Genomic DNA, 16,027 nt, shown 5'->3' on the forward strand with positions numbered 1-16,027 from the left:
AGAGGGGCGCACAGTGGGTATTGCTGTCGTCGTTCCACCGCAACACCCATTGCTTTTTGATGCTGCCCGAGATTTACAGGGATCTGTAATTCTGAGGCAGCACCAAAAACTAATGCCATGTAACAGCAGACGTTAGAATGGCGCACAAGGAGAAATGCTTTTATTTCTCCTTTGTTTTGCTTTTTATATGTGTGCTGCATTTTGCAACACACATAGAAAGCTCTAAGTGCCATTAACGATTGTTTTATGTGCAGGAAGGTGTCCTATCCTGCACATCAACAATCACTAAATATTGAGGATTTGTTACTCCGTGCTACAGATGGCAGCACACATAGAAGTAACAAATAGCTTTATGGATAGTTTTATGTGCAGGAAGTGACACCGTCCTGCACATAAACCATAACTCCTTGTAATGAAGACACCCTTGCATTATGGAGCAAGGGTGCCTGCGTTGACGCTAGGCAGTTCATTTTAGCATCTGCGCAATGGAAAATCGTAGTAAATACAGCGCATCCCTGTGTTTTGAAAATGTCAGAGCGCTGCACTGACAAATTTAAAGTCACAGTATGCTACAAGGGACTTGTTTTTGAAACAGAGAATCTTAGTTATGAGTCGTACATGTGTAACAAACTCAAGTGTATCAACAGAATATCACACTTTATCATTGACTAGAATCAATCAAAGGAAGGAAAGGAGCACATGGAGAAAGTAAGTTATATTTCTGAAAAAATAACCCTTCAGTTCACAGCTAACACATCAACTGTTAGCTGTGAACTGAAGGGTTATTGTTACCTATACATCTGTTCTCAGTTGTTGATTGAATTCATTTCTTTGTATCTGTCTCCCAAGATGTAAATTTATTGTCTCATCACTAAATACAAAAAAAAATCAGAAATATAACTTACTTTCTCTGTGTGCTTCTTTTCCTTCCTTTGATTGATTCTAGTCAATGATAAAGTGTGATATTCTGTTGATACACTTGAGTTTGTTACACATGTACGACTCATAACTAAGATTCTCTGTTTCAAAAACAAGTCCCTTGTAGCATACTGTGACTTTAAATATTCAGTGCCCAAGCCTACAAGGGTTGATTGGGTTTCCCCTGCCTCTAACGCACTGACAAATTTGGCATTGCTCTGCACTCCGACATTTTCTAGTAAATATGCACCATAGTATTTCAATTTAAACAGGGTAATGACCGGCGCTGTTTTCAGTTTTCTATTCCAATAAACAGAATACGTACTTTGACTCAGCGTATAATGGTTCTCGAGAGCCCTAGAGCGTCATCTACCACTTTTGTATTTTTATTTGGAATGATGCCAGCAGCCTACCCAGTCATTATAGTCATTAACATTCGGTGCAGTCTCTTAGGTGGCATGTTTCAATTATCCAGAATGAAACCATACTCAAAATAAGTGCAGAAAATGGCTGTCTGGAAAAAACCTACATGGTGAAGGTTGGCAGGCAGAAGGAAAGGATTGTTTATGCCCTAAAATTGTGAAATTACATACGTCCCTTTGAATATTCGAGAGCGTATGTTTATGGCGCAAACCTAGAGAAGAAGCAACAGAGTGCAGTACATTACATGGGGGTTGCAAGATGACCGAGAACATCAAGTGGGCAGCGGCACTGGCACAGATCAGGGGTGGGGATGCGGAGGGCAAAGCTGGAAGAGGGGGGGTAAAGAATAAATAAACGTACATCCTCGCCGCGTCTTGCCGCTCTCTCCATTGTGCAATGCAGTGTTGTGATTGGTCTGAGTGCCGTAGTTCGGCGCTCAGCCAGGGAATGGGCACCTGGGCATGTTCTTCACCCAGCCTGTAATGCAGCCTGTGTGGAGAACATGCAAAGTGTGCATGAACATTCATGCACACTTTAGGGAGTGAAAAACACTCCTCCCTCCAACTGCTCTGTCAGCAGAGCAGCCCGCCCATCCTGCCCCCAAAGCTGCTGCAACAAGGAAAAAATAAAATGATAATAACGGAAGTTTTTTTTGTTTTTGTTTTATATAGAGCGAACTTGACCCAAAGATATCAGGTATCAGATTGCTTTACATGAGCACCAGGTGCGTTACACTAGGACACATTCATTTTTGGTAGGCATGGGGGAGATTAAGTGATTTGCCCAGAATCACAGGATGTTGAGCATCATTGCCAAGACTCAAACCCTGTTCCATAGATTTAAGATCGACTGCCTTAGCCGTTAGGCCACATCGTCTCCACTAGAGTTATTATCATTATATTTTTTCTTTGGTGACACTGCTTAAAAGCAGTGGCCGACGCTCCTTCGCCTTAGTGGAGGAGCCGCGACTGCAAGTGAGGATAACACAAATGAGTGGTACACATTACATTTCATTTTTTTAAGCACAAGGCGGTTAAGTGCTTTGCCTAGAATCACACATCTGTTGAACATGATGTTATATCCTGTTGGTTGCTTTGCATGTAGCACCCTAAACAATTTCAAGGTGCAAAAGAGGAAATCTCTCTAATATATTTCTGTGAGATTCTTCATGAACACATCCTCCATTCAGGTCTGCTTGTGTTAGGCAGTAGCTCACTACAGTAACCCAAGACATACTTTGGCAGTATGAGTGCAATCAGAGTGGCATACATACATAAAACGTCACATCTTTGAAGATAGACCCGTACCAACCACTAGGATAGTTAGTGAACATGGGACCTATCTGAACTTCTTTGGTGGCATTCCATTCACCAGTGTGACTGAAATGCTACACTGTAATACAGAAAGGAACAGAGGTCTTTCATCCATTAACTGGTGAAAAAAACACCATTGATACAGGTTGCCACTTGCAACACCAGGAACAGCATTTATTTAATAAAATGCCCTTGTGGCAAAGCATACATTGGTAAAGCAAGCCGAACCGCAAAGGTAAAGTTCATAGAACACAAAAATAATATTAGGTACTGCACAAAAGCACAAGTGACAGTCCATTAAATCAAAATTCTTGAGCAGGTTGTAGCACCAACCAGGGGTGAAAGGTTGAGGCACTGTTAGTTCAGTTCTATTGAATGCCATGGCTAAACGCATTAACCACAAATGTTTGAAACAATAAATTGTTATGTTATGCAGATTTGTAGGGCACACTTTTCCTTGTATAGGGGGGAAACTAATTGTAAGATTGTATGAAATGTGTTTTTATTTCTTTTAAGCAATGTTTTTATTGATTGATGTATTGCATCTTTTATGGTCTATATGACCGAAATAAAGAATTTTTGGATTGGATTGGATTGGAAACAATAAATTGTTATGTTATGCAGATTTGTAGGGCACACTATCACCCGGGAGAGTATTCTGGTGCTGAGCAGGTGTGAGTCTAACCAAGCCTAAGGCCTAATGGGACTACTCGAAAAGCCAGGTCGTCAACGTCTTGCTAAATTCAAGAATTGGGGAGGGAAACTCCATGTGTAGTAGAAGATCATTCCACGCTTTAGGAGCGATTTAACAGAAGGCTTGACCATCAGAAATGGTATTCCGAGTGTAGGATTTGGGAAGGTTTGTGAAAGCAGATGTGATTGTAGAGGTATGATCTGCCAGCGTTGTGCAGTGCCTTGAAAGTGCGGTTGAGGAGTTTGATTTGTACTCATTTACATATGGGGAGCCAGGTGTGATGTGATATGACTGTGACATGAAAGGTTGAGAGTGATTCAGGCCACTTAGTTCTGAATGGTCTACAACCTTCTATTGAGTTTTCTGTTAATCTCGGAATAGAGGGCTTTCCGGTAATCCAGCTTGCTTGTGCCGAGGGCGCGTGTGACGGTTTTCCTGGTGCTTATTGAGAGCTATTTGAAAAGCTTTCTCAGCATCTTTAGAGTATGGAAACATGAGGCGGTGATTGCATCGACTTGGGCAGTCATGTTGAGTTTGCTGTTGAGGACAGTACTGAAGTTCTTGGCATGGGTGTTGGGGGTAAGCACCTCTATTGGCACCATGTGGAGTCCCACAGCGTAGTGCCCTTCTCAAATATCCCAATTTTGGTCTTCTCAGTTTTCAGCTTCAGACAGTTGATCTTCAGCCAGTGTGTGATTTCAGTCATGCAGGCTTTGAACTTGAACCTGGTGATGGGCGTCTTGTCCTTGAAGGAAAGAATGAGATGTGTCATTGGCATAGGAGAGGGCGTTGATACCGTGACAATGGATGATGCTTGCAAGAGGGATTACGTATGTATTGAAGATGGTTGGGCTCAGGGAGGATTCTTGCAGAACTCCCCGATAAACATCTGTTATTCATTGCCACAGGCCTTTCTGGTTGAGTGTGCGCTTCACAAATGCACATATGTTATGTGCTAGCAGGCGTCCAAGGTGTCACTGCTGTATAAAGGCTGTGTCTTTGCTGTTGGGAATGTATGTAGGATTAATTAAATGTTCATTGAACATGTTGATTTTTTATATGAAAGTATTTTATTATGATCGGAAGCCCATTCCACAGGTGCATTGCTAGGCACTGTGCTCCCCGAGGTGGACCCTGCCTTTTGCCGCCGCACGCCGCGCTGAAGAGCGGGGGGAGGGTGCTAGCGAAGATTTTTGCCGCCGCCCCAAAACTGCGTGTCCCCAGGGGCCCACTCACTTGCCAAACCACTGCCATTCCAAAACTCTACGTTTCCAACATTATCACTAACGCATATGTACGCATCTTTGTTGCTGTACACAGTGTTTAATTTGTAAAAGGTTAAGTGTCTGCGCACAAATGTTTGCTCAGAAGCAGTTCCACCTCATGCCTCTTTCATACACCACCACACCCTACTTTCCCCCTCTTATCTTACTCTTTCAGGGTTTTTTCATTATTTTTGTATTTCTTTGTCACCGTTTGTCTGTCTTTTACTTCCTCCATTGTTTACCCTTATGTGCTTTTCTTTATTTTGCTCTCGGTCAAACCCTAATGAGTTAAAATAAAATAAGTGCTGGTTCCCAAAAATGAGTGCCAGTGGGCCCTACCTGCAAACACTTGCTCAAATTAAGCATTGTTTGTCACTTACGTTGGGTAACAAAATTGATCATGATTTTTTTTGTATGCAAGATTCTCTAACATGTTTTTATCTCTAACCAATTAGTAATCAATATTATCACTAAAGCATACAAATGCATATTTGCCAATGCGGATTGTAGTAATATAAACATTTACAATGGAATTTTTATTTTTAATACATGAGTCTCTATATTCCATTAGGGTAAAGTTTAGTTGTTGTGGATTTACACATGTTATGTTATGTTATGTTATATATTTATTTCTATAGCGCACGGCTACTCCAAAGGAGTGTCCCGGCGCTTTATCGAGGCAGCTCAGCATAAAAAACATAACACCATACAGCAAACAACAAACACAGAAAAAAAAAAAAAAAAAGGGATCCTAAAGATTAAAAAGCCAGGTCTTCAGGCTCTTCCTAAACAGGAGCAGATTAGAGGAGGACCGTAAGGCCAGAGGCAGGGTGTTCCACAACTGAGGGGCCCTCAGACTAAAGGAGTGCCCCCCAGTGCGTGCCTTCCTCACTCGGGGAACCACAGCCAAACACAAAGATTCTGATCGCAGAGATCTAGCTGGACGGTAAAAGGCAAGCCTGCATTGTAGGTACTTTGCTCCCGCGCCAAATAACGCTTTATGCGCCAAGGTCAGAACTTTAAACATGATCCGCTTCCGGATGGGCAGCCAATGAAGCGACTGCACCAAACCGGAGGCTCTGACTCGCCTGTGAAGGCCAAAAATGGCGCGGGCCGCGGAATTCTGCACAACCGGCAGCCGCTGAACAAGATAGTCCGGAAGACCAATATACAGGACGTTCGCATAGTCCAGTCTGGAGCCAACTAAGGCTTGCACAGTAATCTTTCTATGCTCTTCTGTGAGCAGAGGCAGGAACTTCCGGAGCATCTTGAGTATACCAAAGCAGGTGCCCGACAGGCCACGGATATGTGATATCAGCGTCAAGCTATTATCCATCCTTACTCCCAGATTTTTTGCCACCAACGATGCCTGGGCAGGGGGACACATATCTGTGGGCCACCAGGCCCGCCAATCGGGGTCGAGGGAGCAGCCGAAGAACAACACCTCCGATTTGTTGGAGTTGGCTTTGAGGCTGTTCGGCTGAAACCAGCTGAAGACCAACTCCAGGCAACCCCGGATATTCTCACCATCGAAGGCCTGATCTTTCCCACACGTGAAGAGCAACTGCGTGTCATCCGCGTAGGACACGATCTGGGCCCCAGAAGACTCCACCAGTGCCGCCAAAGGTGTCATAAAGATGTTAAAGAGAGTCGGGCTCAACACAGAACCCTGCGGAACACCGACTCCCAATGGTGGCATCTCGGCGGAGCTCGGAGAGGCCCAGACCGTTTGTCGGCGACCCTCAAGAAAAGATGTAAACCAGTTAAGTACCGTCCCCCTCCGACCGATGTCATAAAGTCTGGCGAGGAGCACCTCATGGGGGACGGTGTCAAAGGCCGCCGACAGATCAAGCATGACAAGCATGGCCCTGCCTATCATTCAACAAGATTGAGTCAAAAGTGAGGACTGTATGCGAAAGTTACTTTACGATATAGGAGATGTACCATTGTCACCATCAATATTGACAGTATGTTACAGAAAAGATCAGTGTTCACTTTATTAACATTAACTCATTAGCAGGGTATTGAGCAGTGGTGATTGACCATCCATGGGCTGGTATTATTGAGTGTGTAAGTCACATCAGTAATACAATGATGATTAATACATGGAGTCAAGTAACAACAGTAATGCGCATTAAATGGGGTCCATTGAATGTTGGATCACAGCTTGATGAATCTGTTTATAGACTGATCGAGTTTGAAGTTGAGGATTTAACTGGTAATATGGCGCTAGTTTGCGAGTCCATACATGCAGAAAGTGAGATTGAGGCACTGAGAAAACGCCATGTTTGAAGCGCTGTGAATTCAAACTCATGGTCGGATAAGACTTGGAGATGTGCAAATTATGTAAATATGAGTAATTTAAAATCGAGTGGTGTAATGAGAGGTTGATTGTGTTCTGTATTTTATTTACAGAAGACCCTAACATTCCTGTATATGTTTTATAATTCAGAAGGAAAGTAGAACACAAATGACAAGCTTTGATCACTTTTGGTAATTGGTACTTTCTCAAGCGGTAAGAACTATTTGTGAGCAATCATGTGTGATATGACATCATGTTCATTAGTTTTCGTTGTGAATGGCTGTTAAAGTCCAGATACATGCAACCCACTATAATTCGAGGTTAGGCTCACTGATAAGTTATGGTGCGCGTCACTCTATTAATCTTTGCACTGTATGAGGTGAGATGCCCAAGCGTTATGAATAGGTTTCCTGATTTGACATGATTGTTTTAACACATTAAATGCAGAAAACTAATTATTGATCATCCATGTAAACATTACGATATACGAGCCTGTGAAATTAACTCACGAGGTGGGTATTCGCGTACTAGCTTTCAAAGGAAGTTCCTTAGTGGTTCCACAAGGGATGCAACACAGTTGGGGCTTAGGACACACCATGAATGGTGGTTTCACAAGAATGAGCTGTGAGATTGCCTCTAGCGAAGACTACAGGTATGGTTCTTAATTGTTTTAGAAATTTCCCACGAAGAGTTACATAGGTGGAAATTGCATTGGAAATAAACTCATACTATAGGTGGAAATGATGAATGGGATTGAAATGTTGTGAACAATTTATGAATAAATGATCACTAAAGTATAATTGAAGGTCTCCAGTTTTCTCAAAAAGCATATCAACCACCATACAATGAAGAAGACAAACAAAAAAATATATATAAGTCCCACAAGACACACAAAAGAAATTAAATAGGAACAGAGACAAGAGATGGGCAGCCTTAGCAGGAGTGCAATGGATTAGCTATGGTCAATTGCTAATAGATTTTGCAGTTTGATGAATGGAACATGCCGGGACACTTTACCTACGTGCCCAGATGTTCGTAGAATATGTGGATAAAAGTATTGAGAAATCAAGAAACACACCTTTAAGTCCAGTTCTTGAAATGAGTTAGTGTCTGCCAGCAATTGTAATAGAAAGGTGCACTCCACACCTCATTGGTTTGGGCAGGAGGTCTGCCTTGTTTATAGATTTTAGTTATGGAGTCAGGGCAGATTGCCTCCAAACTAAGAAGCACTCCCTGGCGTTCTGCCCTGTGGTGATACTGGATGCAGAACATTATCCCTTAACTACCTTAAACAACAATGCAGCTAACAATACTTTCAGAAAACCACAGCAAGTACGTGATTCAAAGTCTTCAGAGCAATTGAGAGTTTGAAACTCAATAGGTTACACATAACTTATATCAGTAGGATCCATCATGAAACAATGAAGAAATGCTCTACTGCATAAAACACAGTTGGTGGTACTGCTTCAACAATCAGTTCCACTGAAGTATTCAGTCGATACCACGAAGAAGATATTTCAGAAAAGATGGCACCACTATTCAGTCTTTAAACTGATCGAGTCATGAGCTGATGAAAAACAGCCATTGGGAAGGAAGGTTCTCCAGGGTAAGCAACTTGACATGATAGAGTTCCAAGATGGCCACCACATTCTGCTTCCCATTTGTTCTCTTTTGGAGTGTATCTCTCACTACATGGGCGACATGCTGGTTTGGGAAAGTTAAATTAAACACTGCTCATTTCAGCTTCCATCTCAGAATTATAAAAATGTATACTTAAATAGCATTTGATGTTCAATCAGTGAGTCAGTCAGTAAAATCTTTATTCAGTTTAATTAAAAAACGTAAAAAGTACATATACATCAACAATACAGAACTTTCAATACATCATTAACAGTAAATATTAACTCAATTAAAAAGAAGGCAGGTAAAATAGGTTATTCATAACTGATTCATAGCGGTCTGATTTAATTTCAAAGTGTACATAATGGAGTAGCAAAAACGTGTACACTACAAATGTGAATCAGAAGTTGCCTAGCTTTTTAGATATAGATATATTACCTGCAAAATAAAATTATCCACTGCTAAACAGACCTGTGGAGTTTAAAACGGTTGCATAAAGATCACTGCTGGTCTACACTTTTTACAATTATATTTCTTTAAAAATTGTTTAAAAAAATCGGGACTTTGGTGTTCCATAAAACTTACAAATAAACATTAAATGCAGGGAACACTGTGTGGAGTATCCATCACCTTAGAAGCTAGTTAAATGTTTGGATCAATCATTCTGCGCTGAGAAGGCCACAAGGTCATGAATCATTTAATACCTAAATCTTGTTAGCACATACCTATTATTAAAAGAAATTCAGGCTGTTAACCCCTTCAGTGCGCCGCACGTTCAGCGGACGTCGCGTCCACTACCTCGGTAGTGCTGCGCACTTCCGCTGAACGTTCCGGCCCCGCTCGCGCAATAGAACGTTCCGCACCAGCGCGGAACGTTTGGCGCAGCGGAGGGGTTAATGAATTTGAGGGATCTCAATTAGTTTGTACTTTGCCGCCATTTCAAGATAGAATGGTTCATGGAGGCCATCCGAGTGGGGTGCATTTTCTTCTGGCAGGACAGAGTTGTGTCGACACAAGTGTCGGTCCTCCACCACTGTGGTCAGGGAGTTCCTTTGTAATGGTGAGTCGCGTTGACACCAAGGTTGGTCTTCACTGCTGTGGTTTTTTTGTAGCGGTAAATGCCAGGGACTAGAGCCCCTAGCCCAGAGGGAGGTTCTTGGCACTTGGACGAAGCTCGCAGGGCCTCCAGGGTTTCTTGTAGCTCAGGCAGGGTTTTGAAAGGACAGGCCCAGTGGCCAAACCGGGTGCAGGTGGCGGGGTTCTTGTGAGTTTGGTTCTCAGCAGTACAGTTCTTGTCTGGCAGCGGTCATCTTCTATTTACTTTTAGCGTAGAAACTGAAAAGGTAAGTTCAGGGGAGCCCCCTAAATACTAGATTTAGGGGCACGTACAGGGGTGTGCAGGTCAGGACCAATTGGTCGCTCCCTTGGGGTGACTACACCCCCTAGTATGCCATCCTCCAGTGCGAGGGGGCATGTTTCTCTTCTTAATTGGTTGATTTCCCTCATATTCAAGATGGAGGGGTCTTAGATGTGGGCTTTACCTCACCTTCCCCACCTGAGATGTGGGGTTGGCAAAGGTGGGCTCACCTCTCTTCCTGGCTAGGTTTTCCCACTTGTTCTTGCGCCCAAACAAGGGTCAGTACTGGTGGGAGCCAGTTCCTGATAGCAGCAAAAGGCTGGGGGTAGCTAACAAAAGGCGGCTGGCCTTTGAAGCCCCCTCTTCATGGACCATGCCCATCCTGGGGAGGAGGCATGACCTCTGCTAGGGATGTGCTTTGTTTCCAGACCCAGAGAGTGGAGGCTCTCTAACCAGGGGTCCAGAAACAAATCTGGTGGTGGCAGATGGCTGGTAGCGAGCAACAGAAGTTTCTTCACAGGAGCGCAGGGGCGTTGACCCACAACTACTGTGAGTCACCACACCTCTGGCTCATTAGTTGGTTTAGCAATTAATTTAAATAGGCTGTTACTATTGATGGAGCGAGGACTCGTAGAAAAGAGACTTGCTCGGAAGCAATCTTCTCGTTTAACTTTCTAACATGGTATTAATTATGTATTGTGTAAAACTAATACCGACCACATCAAAATAAGGGCTAGAGAAGCTTGTCTATTTGTTTGCTAACATAAATACCTCAAGCAGCTTTCTAAAATTGCTGGAAGCAGGAAATCTTTATTGCTGCATCTACGCAGTATGACGAACTATCGCTTGGAGGGAAATTCTTGCGCATGAGCAGAAGGTACTAATATGGAGTCTTGAAGACTCATGTGCTTTGCATCTGCTTGCTTGAAACTAAAATGAGCAAATTTACTAATGCTAATGCAGGGAAAGTATTATTAAGTAAAAGGGAATTAGAGTAGAGATGGGTGGTATACAGTGAAACCATTAATTTTTTAAATAAAAAATCATCTTTCTGACTTTATTATTAGTGCGCATTTGGGCCTCTCGTGTATGTCTGGGGAGAGCTAAGTAATGTGGTTTTCGCGCATGACAAAATGGAAGTCAGCCTGGAAGGATGACGTGTGGTTCAAGAAGAGTGCAAGGCCACAGACTGCCTGAAGCCTGAGAACCAGCAATACAGGACCTGAATGAATAAAGACCACATATAAAAGTTAACATTTGTATCGTATGTAATGTGAAAGCGGGTGGGAATATGAAAAAATGAAGAAAAATTAAGGGGATGGGCTTGTCAACAAAGAGATCACTGAAAAGAGTGATATGTAAGCATGGTGTGATGATCTTCCCCCCTTGCCTGTCCAATTAGAGTTAGTATTTTTACGATATTGAAACTTTAATGGGTGGTACATGAATATCGAAGGGTATAATTGAGGTAGTCTTAGTTAGTTAGTCAGATGGAGATTTGCTGAATGCTGCAGAGTTCGGGATGCTGTCGGAGTAACGAGAGATGCTGATGAAGAATCGAATGCAGAACCACCTATCTTAAAATAATTAACTTTAGAAGAAGATCGCAGAAGAATCTCGAGGAGGAAGAGTGTGTCAGAGAGGGGTGCTACGCAAGCGTCGGTGTTAAAGAGGTCATCTATCCTGTCCTGAAGTCTTTGTCTCCTGATCTATCCCGGGGACCCCTACCAGCCCTTTGGCCAGGGGGTTGGCTTTCACACCATACTAGGTAACTATTATTTTCCTGTGAATGTGTAGATTTTCTTTTCTCTCTGTCCTCTCCTTTCTGAGCATAAGTCATTGCAAGGTACAAAGTATGCGTTTGATGATTGATGAATTGAATTTTCCTTCGTATGAGTGACGGAGCCTGTACTGTGCTTTGGAGTGGTTCACATGCAATTAATTTAGATAAAGACTTAAAACTTACCTGAGTCTGTGGTTATTTACCTATAGTGTAAAGGTTAGAAATTTCACCATCAACTAGTTCAACTAATGGTCCATCAACCAGAGGAAAGAACTTTTTGATCAGTGAAAGGTTGATTAGGAATAATAGATAATCAATCTTAGAGTATGAAAATTTGTATAAACTTTGACTGCAGCGGTTTACTCAACTGAGTGTGTGTTTATGGGCCGAGGTGAGTATATGGTATTGAAGTATCTGTTGTTGCTATGCCCCTGGATCACCATACCTCCATTCTTCCTGCTTCTTTAAGGGGCGGGCCTGGTGCACTCACGTAGGTGGATGGAATGAGTAGCTGAGGCTGAAACCGAGCTTGTCAGATAGGCCAGTATTGTTGGTCTGGCAAGCCTGACGTGCAATTCAGGCTTCCACATTGAAGAATACCATGGAGCTGCATCAGCAAAGACACACCCCCATCGGTCTTCAATGGAACGTTGGTCTTCCATGCCCCAGCCAATCCTAGCACTGCTCTTATACTGCAAAAGAGCAGTGCGTGGGTTGGCTGGGGAGCTCGGGTTTATCTTTGCGGCTGCCTGAGGCCACATAGTGGCCATCAAGAGGGCGGCACCTTAGTTACAGAGGGCCTCCCCCCCCGCCCTCTGTCTTGCTTGGCCTCTCTATCCCTCGGGGTAGGAGGAGTCCTGGCAGGAAGGGGGCTGGGCCAGTGACGCGCGCCCGGGGCGGTAGGCAGGGCGAGGGGTATTTAAGTTCCCCTCGCCATTTTAGATGCCTCTTTTGCCGCCCCGGACGCTGCTAGACGGTCTAGGACACTCTTTTCACCAATATACCCGGTGAGTGAAGGCCTAGCTGGCCGGTACCCCCCCTCCGCCTACTCCCTCTTTTTGGAGGTTGAGCGGGGCTAGGTGGCCTGCTTAGTTGTGGGCCACTGTGGAGGTGGGGGTGCCAAACTCACTGAGCTCCCTAAAGGGGTCCCTGGAGGCCGTTGCGGCGGACGGGGTAGGACGGGCGCCCACCCCCCTCCTGTGCGCCTCGCTGTTCGGCAGCGGGGGGGTCATCGGGTGGGTTCAGGTCAAGCGGGTCGCTAACCCCAATTGTGGCCGGCGCTCCTGTAGGTGTTTGCATTCGGCCAGGGGTCGGGTGGCTGGTCCGTTGCACCTGAGTGTCCCGCCTGCACACATGCAAGCCGATGTGCGGTGCACGCCCAACCTCGACGACCATAGTGATGGCCGAGGGGGGTTAGGCACGAGGCGGAAGTCGTCGCGGTCGGCCCGATCGGGTCGGATCGTTCATTATGCCATCGGAATGAAACCGGTTCGCCCCTTGACCCCCATGTGTCCGCCCCCCAACCCGGAGTCGTTTGGGCCTCTCTCCGATCACCGGCGGCCTGGGACTCGGGGTGGGCGTACGGCTCTTGTTGCCGGGTTCCCAGGGCTTGGCGGGATTGTAGGCAGCAGTCGACTCCCTCCCTTGCATACGCTTACAGTCGAGGGCGTCAGCAGATAAGTAGGTTGTTTGTCGCCCCCAGACTCCTCGTGGCCGGCAGCGCTGCATCTCAAAATGGCGGCTGCTCACTTGGCGGCCGACTACTATGCCCTGAGTGCAATGGCGGTGGTGAGGTGATGGCGCCTCATTACCAATCCTTTCGACCACCCTCCCGCTCTACATCGGGCGCCACTGCTCCCTGTGTCACCATTGCCCCGTGTGTCGCAGGGGGGCGGCAGGCCACGAGGTTACACGCGATGTGTGGGGGGCAGGTTGGGGCGAGACACGTTGCTGCTGCGCCGCAGTCCCTGGTTGCTGGGGCCTGCGCTCTTGCCCCGGGTCTTTAACTGCCGCGTGGAACACCGGTTCACCTTTTGCGTGCTGTACCTTGACGAAGCACGCCACTACCAGGGTGGGATTTGGCTGACCATCACAGCGACGCGCATCTCTGGTGGGTGGAGATATACAATAAACAAAAAAAGAGTCTCCAATGGTTGTTTTCGACCACAACAAGGAGCAAATAAACGGCTTCACTTAAGACGTTAAAGAAATTAAAGAAAGCCCTCACTCACCACCTAGTGATGACATACTTCATCATCGGGCCCCACCAAAGAGACCGAGTGTCTCTTTGGTGTGCTGCAACGCCAGATTTACTGCGGAGCGGGTTGGTGAGTTCAGGCAGTGTTGTGCAAAGAAAAGAAACTAGTGAGTGGTGGATGGTTAAAAAACAGTCCGTAGTGTATCAAAATTGACTTTATTTTAATGATCACTAAGGATAGGTTTATAAAAAAAATTTATGTGTTGGAAATTTGTCCACAATTAGTTGAGTGGTAGTTTCCTAAATATCAGTCGACATGTTTCAGCCACGAAACGGTGTGATTTTACCTGGCATTCATCAGGACTCTGCGTGTGCTAAACCCTGGTGGAATGGACGCGCTAAGGCCCACCCTTACCTAGGGGCGTGAAAGTGAAAATTAGAAAAAAGGTGAAAAGTGCAAAAAAATTAGGAAGGGGAGAATGTCTTCCTAATTACTCCTGGTTTAGGAGGCTTCCAGCTTAAGGGTTTCTGCACCTGAAAATAGAAATGACAAGGACGTACAAATAGGACAAAACATACATTCAGTAATGATGCTGATCACTTGTGTAAATCCATAGTGCTCCAGTGCGTGGTTTGAGAGACTTTCGTGGTAAAATAACATTATAGTTATCACCGCCATAGTCCCTGGGCTTATAGATGCTAAACAATGGGTAGGTCTGTGTACTACTCGTGCTATGCAATAGTGGGGTTGATGAAAAGGAAGTTATTTCCCTTGTAGCTATCAAAGTAAAATGCAGGCACGATCGTGCTAACAGATTAAAAATATCTCACTTTCCTGGTGTTAAGAATTCACACCATGGGTCACAGGAGGGGGTGGGAACATAATTGGCACACCCTGCGATTTTACAAGACAAAGGAAGTAAACGCACAGTAAGTCGTATAGCATTAGATAAGTACTTAGCTTGGTAGTGAAATCGTAAACAGATTTCTGCTTCTACTCACGCCCTCGACGCTCGGCACCCGCTGTGTACCTGCATCTACCCTCGACCGGACCCCGAAGATGTGGACGCGGGGCCAGGACAGCATTAAATTGAGGTTTGGAGCGATCGGCTTCCGGGTGGGCATGGCCGAATTCTGTTGGTGCCCACGTGTGGGCCAATCAAGGGGTTCCCACGTCATCTGACGTTGCAGTCACATGGTCAGGAGGTAGAACGGGCCAATCAAATAGGTCCACACGTGTCCTGACGCGAGAATGTTGTCTGTTGGTATGGAGACCATCGGCTTTAAACCGGGGCGGTCGCTTACTTCAATGGACTGGAGGCTTGGTCAGATGCTCCAATCAGAAGCCCGTCATTGCGGAGCCCGGGAGCTTGTTGACGTTCACGATCAGTAAGAGATCACAAATACCAGTTCAGCGCTTAAGAAGAGTGCAATAGTCTATAAGATCTGATTTTAATGGCAGCAAAGAGTTTATTAAATGTGCCTGAAGCTGGTGTTAGATTTAATTGAGCGCTTCCCTGTTTCCCATATACTAGTAGCCAATGGTGGTGGGTCTCACATGGCAAAATGGGAATAAAGAGAGGGGGGAATTAAGGGGAACGGTACATAAGGGACAGAGTGAAGCTCATTGTGCTAAGCTGTTCAACAGTTACAGGGGTGCCTGCCTGACAAGGTTCTCATCGTATTCACTTGATCACAGAGTTCCATGGAATATCGTCGTTTAATCCAAGGAGGTGGGTCCCAAGCCTATAAACCCACCGCTGTTCTTTTTCAAAAAGACGGTGATTGATGTTATCGCCACTACTCACATGTTCAATAACTGTCCATTGCATGTCATTTGTTGTGTGGTTGAGTTCGAGAAAGTGTCTGCTCATTTTAGTTGTGGATTTCTTGCATCTAATGTTTGATCAGTGTTCACAGATTCTCTGTTTTACCCTTCTGCTGGTCATGCCTACATAGCGTAATTCGCAGGGGCACGTGATAAGGTAGATCACGTTTTGCGTGTTGCAATTAGTATGATCTTTCTGTATCCAAGTCTTGCCAGGCTCGAGTTCTAACGTTTTTGAGTGTACCGTCAGGTGGCAGACGCTACAGTTAGAGCATGGGTAGTGGCCGGCCACTTTTGGTAGGCCCCAGATGTCCGTGACTGATCTTG

This window comes from Lissotriton helveticus, chromosome 10, assembly GCF_964261635.1.
Source record: "Lissotriton helveticus chromosome 10, aLisHel1.1, whole genome shotgun sequence".
Taxonomy (NCBI): Eukaryota; Metazoa; Chordata; class Amphibia; order Caudata; family Salamandridae; genus Lissotriton; species Lissotriton helveticus.